Raw genomic sequence first — 21,071 nt, forward strand, 5'->3', positions numbered from 1 at the left:
CCCTGATGTAAACTTTGACGGGCAGGCCAAACCATGCCCAGAACATGGCTCCTTTAAATATCTTTGCGCTGCCACATATACATATGCATACATATATATCTACAGTAAGGCGCTGTGAGTATCGTGTGATAAATTGTATGTGTGGCCAATTTATGCGTGCTACTCAATTGAGCAACAAGCCAATTAGTGATGATAATTGGCTGATAATTATCATTAATTATCAATAATTTGAATTTATGCATGCTTCTTTTTAGGCATATTCTAAAAAAAGGTGTGCATAAATTCCAAAGTGCATAGCTGAAAAGGGGACACAGCCACGTGAGGACTGTAGGCGTCTCGGGAGTGTCAAATACATTTACGCGTGTTGTTATAGAATTCGAGGGAACACACGGGCATTTACACATAAGTACATAAGCATCGCCATGCTGGGAAGGACCAAGGGTCCGTCGAGCCCAGCACCCTGTCACCGACAGCGGCCAAAAGAACAAGCAATTTGTCTCGCCCATCCTAGACATATTGTATTATTCCCTCATCCATTCAACAACATTTTATGGCTTTCTCCTCCAGGAAGCCATCCAACCCTTTTTTTGAACTCTGCTAAGTTAACTGCCTTAACCACCTTTTCTGGCAGCGAATTCCAGAGTTTAACTACGCGTTGAGTGAAGAAAGATTTCCTCCAATTCGTTTTAAATTTACCACACTGCAGCTTCATCGCATACCCCCTTGTCCTAGTATTTTTGGAAAGCATAAACAGACGCTCCACATCGACCCGTTCCATTCCACTCTACTCATTATCTTATAGACCTCTATCATATCTCCCCTCAGCCGCCTTTTCAGTGGTGTTAATGGCCGTGCCTAGATGTAGGCGCATTCCCCCAGCCTATGCGCTAATCTATAAACTGTGTCTTGTTGTAGATGCGGTTCATAGAATAGTGGTATGTGCGTCATTCTGACGCTCCTACATTTCGGACGCCATATACAGAATCTAGCCCATATTACCTAGATTAGGCAATATAAAAAGTTTTAAACATTAAACATGTAAGTAGTTTCTTTTCTAAGATCAGTACTTGTGTGTATATGACATATAAATCCGTTTTTCACATCTGTAAGTGGTGCTTAGGGTTTCAAAAATCTGTCTCTCAGTATAGTATGTTTTAGAGAGACTGCATCCATACTCTAGTGGAGAAGAATAAATTGTGAGCTGTACTGGGAACTGTACCATTACCTTTTTATTTATTTTATTTGTTACACTTGTATCCTTCTAAATATCGGAATAGGTAGAATACTAAATCCACAATAATCCAAAAGCAATTCTACAATTAACTTTGAGTGTTCAAGAGTGGATGGAAATCAATTGAAAAAAATGTGGAGAAAAAAAAGACCTCAGTGAAAACCGGATACACCTCTTTGTAAAGGACACGCCTTTTAAATAGAGAGGGAACCTCTTAATCATTAGTCTTTTAAAAAAAACTCCACTTTCTTTACTTTCATATTCATAATGCCATCTCACCCTTAAAAACACTCATTCAGGGCGGACACGCAATGCTTCATATCAACAAAGTCCAAAACTTTAATATCAATTTTTTCAATTGATTTCCATCTACTCTTGAACACTCAAAGTTAATTGTAGAATTGCTTTTGGATTACATTTGTATCCCACATTTTCCCACCTATTTGCAGGCTCAAAGTGGCTTACATAGTACCGTATAGGCGTTCGCCAATTCCGGTATGAACAAATACAGTAACGTTGTGGTAGAATAAGGTTCGTGTGTACAGACACATTAGGCAATCATAGAGAGGAAAAGTTATTATGAGGCATATTTTCAAAGCACTTAGCCTCCCAAAGTTCCATAGAAACCTATGGAACTTAGCCTCCCAAAGTGCTTTGAAAATATGCCTCTATATGTCCATTACGAGCTTTAACGTGCTCAGCTGAAATTGCTCTTCATTTCTGGCAGAAATCTAGCTTCTACCTGAGTCAGAGATTGCTACACAATCACAAGGTGTGTGTCCATACCTGACTGGCTCTTGTATTATGGATGGTGTTATCTGTGGATCAATCAGTCGGTTCTGCTAATTGTAACTCTTTTACTAACCCTGTTTTAGATTAATACAAAAAAAAGAACTTTTTAATGTAGTCTTGAACCAGTGCAGGATGAGGGGGTGCTGCTGAATGACATGAGTACTAGTGAACTGCCATGAACTCTGGGCTTCCCCTCTCATGCCAACATGCGGATAAAGGGAGCACAGACAGATTCTGGACAGCTGGAAACTGGGAACCAGAAGCACAGGGCAGCCCCACCAATACAATCAAGTAAGCTGCCCTCCCCTCTCCCCATGGATAACAAAATTGTACAGGCACCTAAACCACGGGTTCTCAAATCTGGTATTTGGGCCCTTACTAAGCCAGTCTTCTTATCAGGGCAGCCAAGATATGTAAATGAAGCTAGCTTTCAGACCAACTGTACGCAAATATAGCTTATGATGATTCACTACAGATATACTGCAAGCCAGGCATCCCTGGATTTCCAGAATCAGACTTTAGAGCTACCACACTTTTTACAAAATCTTTTTATAATTTGCAATTAATAATCTTGTTTTTTTGAGAGAGGCCTTTTTCACCTCTCTAAAGAAGAGACCCCTATGATATTTTGAGATTTCTCTCATTTAGGCACTAAATGATGGAATTCTATCCCAAGGGAAATAAGACAACTCAATAACTATCTGACCTTTCGCAAATTCTTGAAGGCATTTCTTTTCAATAAATTCCTTCACTAGATGTTGAAATCGGTTATAAGTTATGGTATCCTCTAAGTACTCTCCTATGGTCTTTTATTATCTACGTTATTTTATTTTTTTATTTTTTAACTTTGTTTAAAGTGGTGGAAAAAGCCTCTGTGTGTCCCTTGTCATTAATATATTTCTATGACTCATTGGACGTCAGCTCTTCATTGGTTCAAAAAACCTCCATTTTTAATACTTAACTTTCTTTTATGTATATATTCATATGGCATATACTACTACTACTACTTAACATTTCTAGAGCGCTACTAGGGTTACGCAGCGCTGTACAATTTAACAAAGAGAGACAGTCCCTGCTCAAAGAGCTTACAATCTAATAGACAAGTGAACGGTCGGTCCGATAGGGGCAGTCAAATTGGGGCATATAACACTTAAGTATCTTAATTATCTGTCCATTTATTTGTATAGCATATGACACTTATCTTTCTTAATTATCCATCCATAATTAAGAAAGATATTTGTCATATACTATAAGGGAAAGTGAAATGGGACTTGATATACCTCCTTTCTGAGGTTTTTGCAACTACATTCAAAGCGGTTTACATATATTCAGGTACTTATTTTGTACCAGAGGCAATGGAGGGTTAAGTGACTTGCCCAGAGTCACAAGGAGCTGCAGTGGGAATCGAACTCAGTTCCCCAGGATCAAAGTCCACTGCACTAACCACTAGGCTACTCCTCCACTCATTCCACCAATAAGAGCCAACCTCATCAGTGATGTCACAATGGCTTGATTGCCCCATACTTGGCTCACTTCTGATATTGTGATGTCATAAGGGAAAGGGAAATGGGACTTGATATACTGCCTTTCTGAGGTTTTTGCAACTACATTCAAAGCGGTTTACATATATTCAGGTACTTGTCACAAGGAGCTACAGTGGGAATCAAACTCAGTTCCCCAGGATCAAGGTCCACTGCACTAACCACTAGGCTACTCCTCCACTAGCAATATTCCATGTAGAAGCCTGCCCTTGCAGATCACCAATACAGTCGCGCAAGCTTCTGTTTCTGTGAGTCTGACGTCCTGCACGTACGTGCAGGACGTTAGACTCACAGAAACAGAAGCCTGCACGCCCGCGTTGCTGATCTGCAAGGGCAGGCTTCTACATGGAATGTTGCTAGTGGAATAGCAACATTCCATGTAGAATCTCCAATAGTAGCAACATTCTATGTAGAATCTCAAATAGGGAAAGGGAAATGGGACTTGATATACTGCCTTTCTGAGGTTTTTGCAACTACATTCAAGGTGGTTTACATATATTCAGGTACTTATTTTGTACCAGGGGCAATGGAGGGTTAAGTGACTTGCCCAGAATCACAAGGAGCTGTAGTGGGAATTGAACTCAATTCCCCAAGATCAAAGTCCACTGCACTAACCATTAGGCTACTCCTCCACTCCAGATAGATAATTAAGATAATTAAGTTTTATATGCCATATGAATATATACATAAACGAAAGTTAAGTATTAAAAACAGAGGTTTTTTGAGCCGATGAAGAGCTGGCGTCCAATGAGTCATAGAAATATGTTAATAAGGGACATGCAGAGGCTTTTTCCTCCACTTTAAACAAGGAGACGCCCACTTTCGCAGGTCATCTCCCACAGTCCTACTGGGGTACCAAAAACTCCTGCTCAGCAGCCTCCCCCTCCATCAGCAGCAGGAGATGCATTAATAAGTTGTCATCTCCTGCTCTTGCAGGACTATTCTTGCGATAAGAGGTGCAAAATGTCAGAGCTCATCACATGACTGGACCTGCAGTGGCAGGAGGTGACATTTTATTAAGGCGTGTCCTGCTGCCCGTGGAGGAGGTGGCTTATTGGTGTTTCAGCTGAGGTCTGTCAAGGGATGGAGCCAGGAGATGGAGTGGGCAGGTCTTAGGGGCGTGGCTGGGTGGAGTGGGGTGGAGCTGAGGGCGTGACTTAAACTCTCCCTCTCAAAAATCAAATCCCCTTGGCAGCTCTGGGTTAGAAGAAGAGAAACCAGGGTTCAAAACCCACCAATGCTCCTTGTGACCTTATGGCGGTACAAACAGTGAAGTCACGAAGAATACGCTAGCTGCAGCCTAGATCCCTTGACAAAGTAATTTCCGGAGCCTGTCAGGGTCCGGAAAATTTGCAGACTACACAGATAAGTGACTGTTTTTGCCTGCCTAAACAAACAAATTTTTGTATGAAAAATTATAACAATTATGACAAAAATTATAACAAAAAATATACCTGCACATGCTATGTGAGCACAATGCAAACAAAGTGTTCAGTGGATGGGGGTTTGTCTATGATTATACCAGCCACATAAAGGACATCACATACATGGTGACTGCAATATATATTGAGTCTCGGTGGCTTTATGAGACTTTCCCCTTACACCGTATGGTTGTGTGAGATTGACCCACTTGCTTAATTTTGGTTTTGAAGTTCACCACTGGTGTTTTACAGATTATAGTCACCCTTGTGACCTTAGGCAAGTTACATAACCCTCTACCGCCTCAGGTAGAAGTTTATCCCTGGGATATTCAACAGTCCCAGATATCTGAGCACTGGCATTGAAAATCCACCAGTATCAGCTGATACTCAGACCTGTGTCCATACAACTAAACAGTTAAAGGAGAGCCTTTTTGCTGAACTAACTTTATTTGGGCACTCACCTAGTTAGTGAGATGAAAATCAATGCTAATTGGGTAAGTGCTTGCTCCGCCCTGACCCTACCATCTAACCGCCCTGGCAGTAACAGGACAGTTCCATGGTGGTCACCGCCTCATATTCAGCGGAACAGTGTGGTTCAGTATTGAATATGAGCTAGCCAAGATGCTTTAACTGGGTAGAGGCCTCTCCTGCCCAGTTAAATCATTTTCAATTATGTCCGCCTGTCTCCTTCTGGAAGCCTCAGGGCGTCTGCGGGGTGGTCTCCACCTGGGTAATATCCCACGCCCTTGTCCACAACTGCTCCCCTCCTTTTACGTCCCCTTCTTTTTTTTACCCCACAAGTCCACTCAAGGCTCCAACTGCTCCCCTCCTTTTACGTCCCCTTCTTTTTTTTACCCCACAAGTCCACTCAAGGCTCCAGACACCAAAATGCAGTGTACAAATTCTGTTTATTCCATCATATAAGACACAGTAGCACTGATCACCAACTGTACCCTCCAGCTGGCCGGAAAAATCCTCACCTCTCCCCCGCTTCCAGCTGAACACAGTCCAGGCCTGAACTCAGAGTCCCCAAGCACTTCCTTGCAGTGCACAGGTTCAGGTCATAATTCAAAAAAACCCTCCCCCTCCCCCCCCCCCCCCAAACGATCCTCACAAGGCACAGTCCCAGTCCAGGTTCAGAACTCCAAGCACTGCTCAGCAAGGTACAGGTCCCAGTCATAGCTCACACCTCTCCTTTTACCTCTCACTTTCTCCGGGGAGGTAGAAGCTGCTTGATTCTTCTTCCCTGAGCTCACAACCTGGCAGTCAGGCTGGCTAGGAAGCCCTTTAGTTTCCTTCCTTGTATCCGTGCTACTGCAGCCAGGTCCATAGGCTCATATGCCTCCGTTTCCCTTGCTGGAGTCGCCTCCCATTCACCTCCTCCCCAGTCCATTAATTCCTCTCCCTTTATGCTCCCCAGCTGTTCCTTCCCACTCTGATTATCCCCCATTACCCAATCACTCCCCTCCCCCTCGGCCCCCTGGGACTTGTAGTGCTCTTTCTGCTCCCTTTCCCCCTCCTCTGTAACTTGCATGGGTTCCTGGGACTCGTAGTGCTCCCTCCTCTTTAGGTCTTTATGATACTTATCCCTCCCCGGAGGGGTGGCCTCCTGTCCCTTGGGACCCTGGGATCTGTAGTTAGACTCAGGGCGGGTATACCTTCCTGTCCTGCCCCTTTCCTGGCTCCCTTCTCCCTGCATCCTCCTGGTTCCTTACAATATCTACCCCTTAATTGTGAAAACTACCTACTGTTCCTGAATGTAACTCACTTTGAGCTGCTACTGCCTTTTTCTTTCTTTCACCATTTACCTGGAATGGCCTCCCCCCCCCCCCCCTTCTATTCGCACCAACCTCTCATTTCAAAATTTTAAAATTGAATTAATGACCTGGATCTTTGAACTGATTTACGGGGGGGGGGGGGGGGGTGCAGACTGACTGAGACTCCTTCCCTTTTCTTTCCTGTCCCTGTCCCTCTCTCCCTTTCCTGTGTGCATGGTTTACTGTCCTATTTTAAGTTGTACATCCTTTCCTTTCCTTCTAAATTTGTTTAGTCTGTACACCGCTCTGCTCTGCTTGCCAGTTAGAACAGTTTAGCAAGTACCAATAAACTATAAACTACTGAAAAAAAAAAAGACATGAGCTAAATCCAAATAAATAGCTCGTTATGTCAATGAGAACCCCAACCAGAAACTTGTCAACAGGAAGCTGGAATGCTACTGTATATGATTCTCAGCCCTCCTGTCCATAATGTGTTACCTGCCTTTGTGCTTGTGTAACTCCAAAGAAAACCTTGCGGACATACGTTTAATTTCAGTTCATGTATCAGAGGTGCAGAGTGGTTTGCAAATGTGGATACACAATATCAACTGATGAGCAGAACTGAGCTGTGTCACCTGGAGATTTATTTTGTGGAATTTTGCTAAACTCTGGATGGTAGTGCTTAGTAAACAGCGGGGAAACGTTTTATATATTAAAACACACATTCACAAAAAAAAAAAAAAAAGAAGTTTACTTAACAAAAAGAAAAATAGACTTTGCACTGTACATACCAAATTGATCCACTTGATAAGAACTGAGTGATTCACTGACTTGCTGGTAGTCTGCAAATATTTACTGGGCTAGATAGGAAAATGGCTGGACTCCATCACTCCAAGCTCCCATTTCCCCTTTCCAGGTTGCCTTGGAGCCATGATGAGCTCTAGTTTGCGACTACATGACTGCACTCGTTGCTCTATGACCTTCTTCATTAGTTTTGGCTTCTTGACTGATAGAACAACATAGTCTGTTTCAGAGACTAAGCCAAGTAAGTTGTGTTTTCTTTACCGCAAACAGCTTGGGGGGTGAGGGGAAAGGAATTAACCTCACAGCTTCTAGAGACTCACACAATACAGAGCTGAATTACACTACATTGTTTTTCGAGATGCTGGCTGGATAGAGGTTTTCCTCACCCCTAAGGGATTCGGGCTGAACTGAAAGCTTGGGACAAGTAGATAGGATCTGTAAGAAAGAGGAAAGGATAGTAGATGGCATGGATGGGCAGACTTGATAGGCCAAATGGTCTTTATCTGCCTTCATTTTTCTCTGTTTCTAAATCACCTATTGGTCGTGGGCCTGGAAAGAAAGACTAGGTAACTAGGTTGTATCTTTCTAGACATTGTAACACATGGAGGGGCGCCCAAGTTTTCTTGAGGGTGTCCTCGCAGGACGTCCTCATGAAGGGGCGGGGAAACCTGTATTATCAAAACAAGATGGGCGCCCATCTTTCGTTTCGATAATACAGTCGGGGATGCCCAAATCTCCACATTTAGGCTGACCTTAGAGATGGTCGTCCTTAGAGATGGTCGTCCCCGGTTTTCAGCGATAATGGAAACCAAGGACGCCCATCTCAAGAACGACCAAATGCAAGCCCTTTGGTCATGGGAGGAGCCAGCATTCATAGTGCAGTGGTCCCCGTCACATGCCAGGACACCAACCGGGCACCCTAGGGGGCACTGCAGTGGACTTCACAAATTGGTCCCGCAGTGCATAGCTCCCTTACCTTGTGTGCTGAGCCCCCCAAAACCCACTACCCTCAACTGTACACCACTACCATAGCCCTTAGGGATGAAGGGAGACACCTACATATGGGTACAGTGGGTTTCGGGTGGGTTTTGAAGGGCTCACATTTACCACCACAAGTATAACAGGTGGGGGGGATGGGCCTGGGTCCGCCTGCTTGAAGTGCACTGCACCCACTAAAACTGCTCCAGGGACCTACATACTGCTGTCAGGGAGCTGGGTATGACATTTGAGGCTGGCAAAAAATATTTTAAAAGTTTTTTTTTTGAGGGTGGGAGGGGGTTAGTGACCACTGGGGGAGTAAGGGGAGGTCATCTGGTCAGTTCGAGCACCTTTTTGAGGCTTGGTCTCAAGAAAAAATGGACCAAGTAAAGTCGGCCAAGTGCTCGTCAGGGACGCCCTTCTTTTTTCCATTATTGGCCGAGAACGCCCATGTGTTAAGCACGCCCCAGTCCCGCCTTCACTACGCTTCCGACACCCCCCCGTGAACTTTGGTTGGTTGCCCCGTGACGGAAAGCAGTTGAGGACGCCCAAAATCGACTTTCGATTATGCCGATTTGGGCGAGCCTGGGAGAAGGACACCCATCTTCCGATTTGTGTAGAAAGATGGTCGCCCATCTCTTTCGAAAATAAGCCTGTTAGAGGGTTATTTTCGATATGACGTCTAAATCCGACTTTTGAAGTTTTGTGGAAAATATCCAAAACTTCAGCAGCGAACATAGCCATTTTTGAACCTGAAAAACATCTTATCTTTTTTTTTTTTTTTAATGACCATTTGCTAGATGTTGTGGTCAGTGATATTGGCATTGAAGGAAGTGAAACTAGGAAATCAAGTACGCTAGCGTTTAACTATAGAAAAGGTGATTACGACAAAATGAGAAAAATGGTGAAAAAAAGACTGAAAGGAGCAGCTCGCAGAGTAAAAAACTTGCATCAGGCGTGGATGCTGTTTAAAAACACCATCCTGGAGGTTCAGGACAAATATATTCCACGTATTAGAAAAAAGGGAAAAAAGACTAAACGTCAGCCGGCGTGGCTAAACAGTAAGATAAAGGAAATCATTAGAGCCAAAAAACAATCCTTCAGAAAGTGGAGAAGAGAACCAACTGAAAGTAACAGGATAGATCATAAGGAATGCCAAGCCAAATGCAAAGCGGAGATAAGGAGGGCAAAAAAGGACTTTGAGAAGAAATTAGCGTTGGAAGCAAAAATACATAGTAAAAACTTTTTTAGATACATTAAAAGCAGGAAACCGGCCAAAGAGTCGGTTGGGCCGCTGGACGAAAATGGTGTTTAAAGGGGCGATCAAGGAGGACAAAGCCGTAGCGGAGAAATTAAATGAATTCTTTGCTTCGGTCTTCACCGAGGAGGATTTGGGGGGGACACCGGTGCCGGAATGAATATTTGAAGCGGGGGAGTCGGAGAAACTAAACAAATTCTCTGTAACCTTGGAGGATGTAATGGGTCAGTTCAGCAAGCTGAAGAGTAGTAAATCACCGGGACCTGATGGTATTCATCCCAGAGTATTAATAGAACTAAAAAATGAACTTGCGGAGCTACTGTTAGAAATATGCAATCTGTCCCTAAAATCGAGTGTAATACCGGAAGACTGGAGGGTAGCCAATGTTACTCCGATTTTTAAGAAAGGTTCCAGAGGAGATCCGGGAAATTATAGACCGGTGAGTCTGATGTCGGTGCCGGGCAAGATGGTGGAGGCTATTATTAAGAATAAAATTGCAGAGCATATACAAAAACATGGACTGATGAGACAAAGTCAGCACGGATTTAGTGAAGGGAAGTCTTGCCTCACCAATCTAATGCATTTTTTTGAGGGGGTAAGCAAACATGTGGACAATGGGGAGCCGGTTGATATTGTATATCTGGATTTTCAGAAGGCGTTTGACAAAGTGCCGCACGAAAGACTCCTGAAGAAATTGCAGAGTCATGGAATCGGAGGTAGGGTATTATTATGGATTAAGAACTGGTTGAAAGATAGGAAGCAGAGAGTAGGATTGCGTGGCCAGTATTCTCAGTGGAGGAGGGTAGTTAGTGGGGTCCCGCAGGGGTCTGTGCTGGGCCCGTTGCTTTTTAATGTATTTATAAATGACCTAGAGATGGGAATAACTAGTGAGGTAATTAAATTCGCTGATGACACAAAATTATTCAGGGTCGTCAAGTCGCAGGAGGAATGTGAACGATTACAGGAGGACCTTGCGAGACTGGGAGAATGGGCGTGCAAGTGGCAGATGAAGTTCAATGTTGACAAGTGCAAAGTGATGCATGTGGGTAAGAGGAACCCGAATTATAGCTACGTCTTGCAAGGTTCCGCGTTAGGAGTTACGGATCAAGAAAGGGATCTGGGTGTCGTCGTCGATGATACGCTGAAACCTTCTGCTCAGTGTGCTGCTGCGGCTAGGAAAGCGAATAGAATGTTGGGTGTTATTAAGAAGGGTATGGAGTCCAGGTGTGCGGATGTTATAATGCCGTTGTATCGCTCCATGGTGCGACCGCACCTGGAGTATTGTGTTCAGTACTGGTCTCCGTATCTCAAAAAAGATATAGTAGAATTGGAAAAGGTACAGCGAAGGGCGACGAAAATGATAGTGGGGATGGGACGACTTTCCTATGAAGAGAGGCTGAGAAGGCTAGGGCTTTTCAGCTTGGAGAAGAGACGGCTGAGGGGAGATATGATAGAAGTGTATAAAATAATGAGTGGAATGGATCGGGTGGATGTGAAGCGACTGTTCACGCTATCCAAAAATACTAGGACTAGAGGGCATGAGTTGAAGCTACAGTGTGGTAAATTTAAAACGAATCGGAGAAAATTTTTCTTCACCCAACGTGTAATTAGACTCTGGAATTCATTGCCGGAGAACGTGGTACGGGCGGTTAGCTTGACGGAGTTTAAAAAGGGGTTAGATAGATTCCTAAAGGACAAGTCCATAGACCGCTATTAAATGGACTGGAAAAATTCCTCATTTTTAGGTATAACTTGTCTGGAATGTTTTTACGTTTGGGGAGCGTGCCAGGTGCCCTTGACCTGGATTGGCCACTGTCGGTGACAGGATGCTGGGCTAGATGGACCTTTGGTCTTTCCCAGTATGGCACTACTTATGTACTTATGAGTCTATTTTTCTGGACCATTAAAAAAAAACCAAACAGTACAAGTGAAAAACGCACAAAATCAAACAATTGAGATGTAGGAGGAGCCAGCATTCTTAGTAGACAGGCCACACGGACATCCTAGCAGATCAGTGGGGTACTCTAGGGGGCACTGCAGTAGACATCACATAAAAGATCCCAAGTACACATCTCACCGTTACCCCTTTACACTGTATGGTGAGCCCTCCAAAAATCACCAAAAACCTACTGTACCCACCTGCAGTGGCGTTCCTTGCCTCGACACCCGGGGCGGATCGCCGATGCGCCCCCCCCCAGGTGCACACCGCTAGGGGGGGGTGCCGCGGCGCACGCCTGTCGGCTGCGAGTTCGAATTGCTACGCTAAATTCTCTTGTTTGCTGCAGCTCCCTCCCTCTGCCCCGGAACAGGAAGTAACCTGTCCAGATAATTTTGCTTTGAGTCTCACAATGCTATTGTGGCACTTCCTCCTATCACTTATATATCTGAAAAATGTATTGTCCCCTAATATTACAGTGTAGGCTATCTTTTCTTCCATTTGCCTCTTTGCTTTCCTGACAGCTTTTCCTGCTTCTCTTAGTTTTTCCAGATAATTTTGCCTTCCTTCCTCTTTCTAAGTGATAGGAGGAAATGCCACAATAGCACTGTGAGACTCAAAGCTGAGGGGGAGCTATATATAGAAGCCAATAAAGATAAAGCTGAACTGCTTAACAATTAGTTCTGTTCTGTGTTCATGGATGAAAGGCCAGGGGTAGGACTGCAGAAAACAAATGCTAATGGGGATTGATGTATGGTAAACCAGGACCGATTCTCAAAAGACTGTGTTCGTGAGGAGCTAGCTAAACTAAAAGTTGACAAAGTGATGGGACCTGATGGGATACATCCAAAGGTTCTCAAGGAACTTGGAGATGTTCTGGCGGCTCCGCTGTCTGACCTCTTCAATGCTTTCTTAGAGTATGGAGTGGCTCCAGAGGACTGGAGAAGGGCAGATGTGGTACCTCTGTACAAGAGCAGAAGTAAGGAGGAGGTCAATCTGACCTCAGTGGTAAGTAAGCTAATGGAAATGCTTCCATAGCAGAGGATTGTGAGGTTTCTCTAATTGAATGGCCTGCAGCACCCGAGGCAGCATGGCTTCACTAGAGGCAGGTCGTGTCAGACAAATCTGATTGATTTTTTTGACTGGGTGACCAAACAATTGGATGTGGGAGGAGTGCTATATGTGTTGTACTTAGATTTTAGCAAAGCCTTTGACACGGTTCCACATAGGTGACTGATTAAAAAACTGAGTACCCTCAGTATGAGACCTAAGGTGACAGAGTGGGTTAAAAACTGGTTAAATGGGAAGAGACAGAGGGTAGTGGTAAATGGAGCTTGCTCCAAGGAAAGGGATATTATCAGTGGTGTACCTCAGGGATCATTCCTCAGGCCAGCTCTTTTTAACATCTTTGTGAGTGATATTGCAAAAGGGCTGTCTGGTAAGGTTTGTGTCTGTAATAGGGTGGACTCTCTGGAGGGTGTAGATAGTATGAAGAAGGATCTAGCGAAGCTTGGAGAATGGTCCGATAATTGGCAACTAAGATTTAATGCTAAGAAATGCAGGGTCATGCACTAGGGTCACAAGAATCCAAGGGCACGGTACAATATAGGGGGTGAAGTGCTTCTATGTATGAAAGAAGAGCAGGACTTGGGGGTTATTGTGTCTGATGACCTTAAGGTGGCCAAACAGGTAGAAAAGGCGACAGTCAAAGTCAGAAGGATGCTTGGGTGCATAAGGAGAAGGATGACGAGCAGGAAAAAAGAGGGAAAGGGGAAGGGAAATGGGACTTGATATACCGCCTTTCTGAGGTTTTTGCAACTACATTCAAAGCGGTTTACATATATTCAGGTACTTATAATGCCCTTGTATAAGTCTCTGGTGAGGTCCCATTTAGAGTACTGTATGCAATTCTGGACACCGCAACTACAGAAATATATAAATAGGATTGAGTCGGTCCAGAGGGTGGCTACAAAATTGGTAAGTGGTCTCTATCATAAAACATATAAGGACAGGCTATTGAACCTCAACATGTATACGCTGGAAGAGAGGGGATATGATAGAGACATTTAAATACCTCAGTGGTGTTAGTGTACAGGAGGTGAGCCTTTTTTAAATGAAGGAAAACTCTGGAATGAGAGGGCATAGGATGAAGTTAAGAGGACATAGGCTTAGGAGGAATCTACGAAAATACTATTTCACGGAAAGGGTGGTGGATGCATGAAATGGCCTCCCGGTGGAAGTTGTGGAGACAAAGACTGTGTTAGAATTTAAGAAAGTATGGGACAGGCATGTGGGCCCTTAGGAAAAGGAGGAGTTAGTGGTTACTGAGGAAGGGCAGACTGGATGGGCCATTTGCCCCTTATCTGCCATCATGTCTCTATAATTTCTTCCACACTCCTTCCATGTGTGACCATAAAGCTTGCAATGATCCACATAGCTAATAGTAGTGTGGCCATGCCTCAACATCTGGTCTCTTAGATCCCCTGTGAAGCCTGCCAGATAGACCTGGTTATGTGAGTGCCTGCATTTTTGCTAGGTCTTCTTATTTCTGTGCTTGCAGCCTACCAGACTGACCTAGCTTTACCGATATGTTTTTTATTGATAGCCTGCAGCAGTTTTCGATCCAGAGTTTTTAATGCACCAGACAGTGAATAGTCTTTTGCCTCTGATACTGTATAGCAAGAGTATTGCTGGAGTTGAGTGGCTTCTGCTTCTGCACTTGTTAAATGTTCCAGCACATTTCTGGAATACGGAGTCTTGCAGTTCCCAGAAGTTGTTTTCTAATATATGAATCAACCTCTTAGTGAAAGTAATACTCATCTAGGCTCCTTGATGGGAAAGCACTCATTCTCCTGGGATATCCTACACTTTCTAATGTTCAGCCTTGCTTACCATACCAAGCTCTGTCATTTCAAGCTTCTTCCGTGTTTGTGTACCTGGGTGCGCACAACTGTTACTTTCCTGTGATGGCATTAGAGTGAGCTACATTTTCAGAGACATGCTTGAGAATTAAAGCACAGTAGGGTCAATTTTCAAAAAAAATGCTTACTACTTAAAATAGGAACCTAACACATTTGGATGAAATTGACCTAAATTTAGGGGCTTAAACTTAGGAGTCTAAATTTAGACCTGCAATTCATGGGTATAATTTTCAAAACTTTTTTTTTAAGACCCACTGAGGAGCTTTGCCTGTTTGGAGTCTTTCCCTGACCATGTGCCCTCACAGGGACCCAGAAGAAACTATATAAAAGGGCCTTCCTGTTGGCATAGCAGATGATTCTGCTCAATTGGGTATGTGAGGTGGGTCCTGCAATGACACATTGGAGGAATAACACACTTTAATGGAAGTGGAGGGTTTGGCTGCCAGGACCAGGGAATTGGGTGGATTCGAAACATTCCTTGATGTGCAGCTGCCTTAGATTCAATCCTTTCCTATGAAAATACATTTTGAATGCCTGTACAGAGATCTGACTCATCTGATGAGGTGAGTTGTGATGGGATGAGTGAGAATGATTGGGGGCAGCTGTAATGGTTGAGGATTGTTTGGGGGGTGGGGAAGGGCTAGATCTATGCACATTGTTGTCTCTAAGCTGTAACATTTAAGAGGCCTCCTTCAATAAATTAGGTATTCAATTTTAGGTTTAATAGATAATAAATAAAAAAATTAAAACAACCAACAATAGTTGATAACAAAAACAATAATTATAATTATTTTTAAATGCTAGCCACTGCAGTCAGAATAATCCCTGGATATTCAATGGCAGGTCATGTCTGGGCACCTGCACTGAAAATCCGGGGCTAATTCTAAATGTGCTTGCTGCCAGAACTTATGCAAGTCCCAGACCCATATAAGACATTTACCCCCACCCACCCCTACCCCCTTCTACTCTATAGGTTCTCCCAGGCCTACCTTGTATAGTCCTAGAGGAGCATAATCAAATGGGGACGACCATCTCTAAGGGTGCCCATCTCTAAGGACGGTGCCGCAAAGCGGCGGGGAAACCCGTATTATCAAAACAAGATGGGCGTCCATCTTTCGTTTCGATAATACGGTCGGGGACGCCCAAATCTCAACATTTAGGTCGACCTTAGAGATGGGTGACCTCGGTTTTCGCCGATAATGGAAACCGAGGACACCCATCTCAAAAATGACCAAATCCAAGGCATTTGGTCATGGGAGGAGCCAGTATTCATACTGCACTGGTCCCCCTGACATGCCAGGACACCAACCAGGCACCCAAGGGGGCACTGCAGTGGACTTCAGAAATTGCTCCCAAGTCCATAGCTCCCTTCCCTTGTGTGCTGAGCCCCCCCCCCAAAACCCACTTCCCACAACTGTACAACACTACCATAGCCCTTATGGGTGAAGGGGGGGCATCTACATGTGGGTACAGTGGGTTTCGGGTGGGTTTTGGAGGGCTCACATTTACCACCACAAGTGTAACAGGTGGGGGGGGGGGAGTGGGGGGATTGGTTCTGGGTCCGCCTGCCTGAAGTGTACTGCACCCACTAAAAACTGCTCCAGGGACCTGCATACTGCTGTCAGAGAGCTGGGCCTGACATTTGGGGCTGGCATACAGGCTGGCAAAAAATATTTTTTAATTTTTTTTTGGGTGGGAGGGGGTTGGTGACCACTGGGGGAGTAAGGGGAGGTCATCCCCGATTCCCTCCGGTTGTCATCTGGCCAGTTTGGGCACCTTTTCAAGGCTTGGTCGTGAAAAAAAAGGGACCAAGTAAATTCGGCCAAATGCTCGTCAGGGACGCCCTTCTTTTTTCCATTATCCACAGACCCATGTGTTAAGCACGCCCCAGTCCCGCCTTCGCTACGCTTCGACAAACCCCCGTGAACTTTGGTCATCCCCACAACGGAAAGCAGTTGAGGACGGGCGACCCTGAGAGAAGGATGTTCATCTCCAGATTTCTGTCGGAAGATGGGCGCCCTTCTCTTTCGAAAATGTCCCTGCTAGTGGTCTAGTGAGGTTCTATGTGCAGGAGCAATGACCAGTTGCTGCTGCACTTCACGGTTTCTTTCATAAAATAGCCACTGTGACCTCTAGCAGCAGCTCGCTCAAGGATGTTTTATGACAAGAGACGGCATGATGTCAAAAAGTTGAATCCGTCTCCCCTGTGCAGCTGCAATATTGTGACCCAAACATTCACAGGTGCTATTAAAAACAATAGCAAACTTGTAAAGTTTATGACCTGCCTATGTGTGTGTGTGTTTTTTTTTTCAATTTGACAACTTTTTATTTATTTGAAAGCTCCCATATGTAACCCGAGGTTTTTATAACCTCTGGGGAGGGGTGGGTGGGTCCTGGAGTGTGAGCTGTGGTCCCGCTGTGGGTGCGTACACTCCAGATTGGCAGACTTGTTTTTGGAGCTGCAGGAGGCTCGATTTTTGTAGGGAGCAGCTTTAAGAAGGGCCCTAGCTCTACCTGAGCCATGGGGCCAAGTTGTGGGGACTCCCGTGGCTCCAAAAACAAGTGTGCTCCAGAGTGCCCTACCCATACCCATAGCGGGACTGTGGTTCACCCAGGACCCCACCCCTCAAGGTAAAAAAAAATACCTCTTGAGTTACATATGGGAAGCTATCAAATACATAAAAAGCTGTCAAATAAAAAAATAAACCTCACAAGTTTGCTATTGTTTTCAATAGTGTCTTCGAATGTTTGGGGTCACACAGTATGGCAGCAAGCTCCACTCGCTGGCTTCAGATGACAGAATGGGCCAGATAGGCTCATGCCGCCTTCTGTCATAAATTCTCCTTGGCCTCGCTGAATATTGCTGCTAACTGGTTAGGTACTGGTTCTGCCCACAGATTGCTCCGGCACTAACCAGACAATGAAGGAGCATTAGTGGTGATATTTAGTGGTACTGTCCAGTTAGTATCAGTGTTTAAGTGGCCACATGCAATTTACATAAATGATGGAACTCCTGACCACCCAAAATAAGAAATACTAGATTTCGCAAAATCCTCAAATCGGTCCTATTCAAACAAACCCTCACAAAGAACAACCGTATCTCAAACAACTAATTATTACCTGAATTTGGTTATTACTCTATTTACTATTAACCTTCTCTTTGCTTCATGTACAATTTCTCATTCATAATAGATTTTCTAAATGTTAAACATCTGTAGCTATCCCAGTACGTTTATGATACTGTATTGTAAAATCGGATTCTTACAACAAATTACTTTCTTATGCATTATGCTTTGTTATGTGCCCTATACTGTTTATTGTAAGCCACATTAAACTCAAGCTTGTTTGGGATAATGTGGGATATAAATGTCACAAATAAATAAATAAACCAGGCAGGAACCTCCCCTGCTCAGTTAAACACTCCCCCCCCCCCCCCCCCGATATTCAGCGTTATTTGACTGGTCAGGAGCAGCTCCTGACCAGTTAAATAGTGTTTAAACAGCTATCTGCAAATATTCAGTGGGAGATAGCTGGTTTTCTCAAGTTGAATACTCAGTCAGCACTTAGTGGATAACTGGTTTTATCATACGATATAACCGGCTATCCGCTAATATTCTGCACATTGCTGGCAGACCTATTTTTGACCAGTTCAAACTTAACCGGCCAGCGCTGAATATCAGTTTGGCCTGTTAAGTTTAAACTGGCCCCAAAATAAACTGGATATTCAATGCTGGTCACCGGAAACAGCCCAGCATTGAATATCTGGTCTCACCGTGGACTGTGGGAGTTAGCCAGGCTGGCTCCTGTGGTCTGAATACTGCCCCCTTTTAATATTGTCACAATAACGAGAAAAACTTCATATAAATCAAGATGAGAAAGATCAAAGTTACCACATACTATTAAATTCTCATCCAAAACAAAAATAACATTCTACACAAACTCATTAGAAATTTAAATCCCCCTTATACTTATAACCTGTTCAAAAAGGCATACCCCACCGACCCAACATAAAAGCCTGAATACCTGCAACACAACGAAACCAAAGCTCGTCACACATGAACCTTATTCTACCATAATATCACCTTGTATTTGTTCATACCGGAATTGGCGAACGCCGATATGGTACTATGTAAGCCACATTGAGCCTGCAAATAGGTGGGGAAATGTGGGATACAAATGTAACAAATAAACAAATAAATAAAAACGTTTGTGTATAAGGACATGCTCATATGTTTTCAATGGACAATCACAGATACTGAGATCTTCAAGAGTTGTCCAAACTTTTAATCACAGCACATCTTTAGTGATATAAAGTGATGCCTCCTGTATATTGTATTGCTTTTATATATCGAGAAAAATAAATGTCACTGTCACTTAATTTTTGCGAATTGAGAGACGGGGTGTCGTCATGGGCCATGGTTTAAACTGTTTCAAGACACCCGTCAAAAAACTTTTGAGATATAAAGTGAGGTCTCCAAGTGCCACCCTATATAGTATTGAGAGCATCTACTTTTCAGTTGATAGCCAAAAGCATGGGGAGCGCTCTCACATGAGTTATATCTCAAAAGTTTTTTGACAGGTGTCTTGAAACAGTTTAAACCATGGCCCATGACGAGACCCGTTTCTCAATTCGCAAAAGTTAAGTGACAGTGACATTTATTTTTCTCGATATATAAAAGCAATACAATATACAGGAGACATCACTTTATATCACTAAAGATGTGCTGTGATTAAAAGTTTGGACAACTCTTGAAGATCTCAGTATCTGTGATTGCCTGTTGAAAACATGTGAGCACGTCCTTATACACAAACGTTATAAGTAAAAGGGGGATTTAAATTTTCTAATGGGCCCTTTTAATATTGGACAGATTATTTACAAATGCATTTATTTCTTTATTTTTAGTGAAGCATGAGATCCCATATAATGTGAGGCCCTAAGCTGTAGCTTGTCTAGCTTATACATAAATCCAGCTCTGGGGTGGGTGGAGTTATTGTTAGAGTTGTAAATGTTATAAGCGTATAGAGGAATTTCCATTTGGCTATGGATTCGTTGGTTATCAATGTTTATTATGTCATAATTCTAATAAAAATGATGGAACTAAAATGACCCACTGAAAATTGTCCCCTCGATAAAGTGGCCCTCTGATGTGGGTTAACATAAGAACAGTAGAGTAGCCATACCGGGTTAGACCAATGTTCCATCTTAGCCCAGTATCCTGTTTCCAACAGTGGCCAATCCAGGTCCCAAATACCTGGCAGAAACCCAAATAGTAGCAGCATTCCATGCTACTAATCCCAGGGTAAGCAATGATTTCCCCATGTCTGTCTCAATAGCAGACTATGGACTTTTCCTCCAGGAACTTGTCTAAACCTTTTTAAAAAAAGTGTAGGCAACAGAAGAACATTTGCAATGAAAAATCTTGCATTTATTACAGTGCAGTTTCTAATCATTATACTCTGCTTATAAATTGTTTCTTCCTTAGGTATAAAACGCAGAGTTTGTGTAGCAGTACTGGTGCTGAAAATGCAGTTGCAGTCTTTGTAGGCTGTGATACCGCATATTAGGTCTGGTCTAGAGTGGTATCTCACCTAAAGATAGACCCTGTCTCAAAAACATTCTCTGACTTCGAAGATGTACGATAAAATTGTAAGCAAATTTTTGAGTGCCTGAAATGTGTGATTCATTGCCATGAGGTGCAGGCGTGTCTTGTTAGTGTCTGCTCCTCCTTCCAGATTGAATACTTTAGTAATGGTAAATGTTGAGTCACTTCCTTGAAAATAATGGCGCTCAATATTGCTTTTGTGTTCTTGCTATTCCTTTATGTAGCTTGTGTGTGATTCACAGACCAGTCAAGGGATTGATGACACATGATGCTATCATGTCTGAGACCTTGTTCATATATTTCATTTATGGTTGCTTCACAGCAGTGGCGATCCTAGCCGGCATGACACCCGGGGCAGATCGCCGATGCGCCCCCCCCCCCGGCAAAATGACATCCCCCCCGGGTGCACGCCACTGGGGGGGGGGTGGCGCGGCACGCGCCTGTCAGCTGACTTCGCTGCAGCTCCCTCTGCCTCGGCTGGAACAGGAAGTAACCTGTTCCAGGGCAGAGGGAGCTGCAGCGAAGTTAGCGAAGTCAGCCTACAGGTGCGCGCCGCGGCACCCCCCCCCCCCAGCGGCGTGCACCCGGGGCGGACCGCCCACACCGCCCCCCCCCCCTTGGTACACCACTGCTTCACAGTGCTAAGTTATATGATCATAGGCTCATCATAGAACATGGTCTCAGACTTCATTGCATAGCATTGGGGTGCCTAAAATGAGGTGCCCACTTATAGAATTGCTCCTATTATGAACTAACCTAACACCCTTTGGAAGTCCACATATGTTCGCCCCATCTATAGAATCCAAATGACAGTAGAATATTAGCATCA

General features: G+C 44.0%; 1 protein-coding gene and 1 long non-coding RNA gene across 3 annotated transcripts in view; one reads left to right on the forward strand and one right to left on the reverse strand.

The window, feature by feature from the left end:
• LOC115482175 (bile acid receptor-like) overlaps window positions 1–21,071 on the forward strand; it is a 90,757-nt gene that overhangs the window by 3,187 nt on the left and 66,499 nt on the right. The window contains exon 2 of one of the 2 annotated variants that reach the window (XM_030221767.1): window positions 7,659–7,787. The exons of the other annotated variant lie outside the window; for it this stretch is intronic. The gene's annotated coding sequence lies outside the window, so the exon portion shown is untranslated. The remainder of the gene's footprint in view (window positions 1–7,658; window positions 7,788–21,071) is intronic. 2 annotated transcript variants of the gene reach the window in all.
• LOC115482176 lies at window positions 1,469–19,875 on the reverse strand. The gene is made up of 3 exons (XR_003944038.1): window positions 19,805–19,875; window positions 5,516–5,519; window positions 1,469–1,479 (listed from the first exon to the last, which is right to left on the reverse strand). It is a non-coding gene; the product is annotated as an uncharacterized LOC115482176 (long non-coding RNA).

Source organism: Microcaecilia unicolor, chromosome 12, assembly GCF_901765095.1.
Source record: "Microcaecilia unicolor chromosome 12, aMicUni1.1, whole genome shotgun sequence".
NCBI lineage: Eukaryota > Metazoa > Chordata > Amphibia > Gymnophiona > Siphonopidae > Microcaecilia > Microcaecilia unicolor.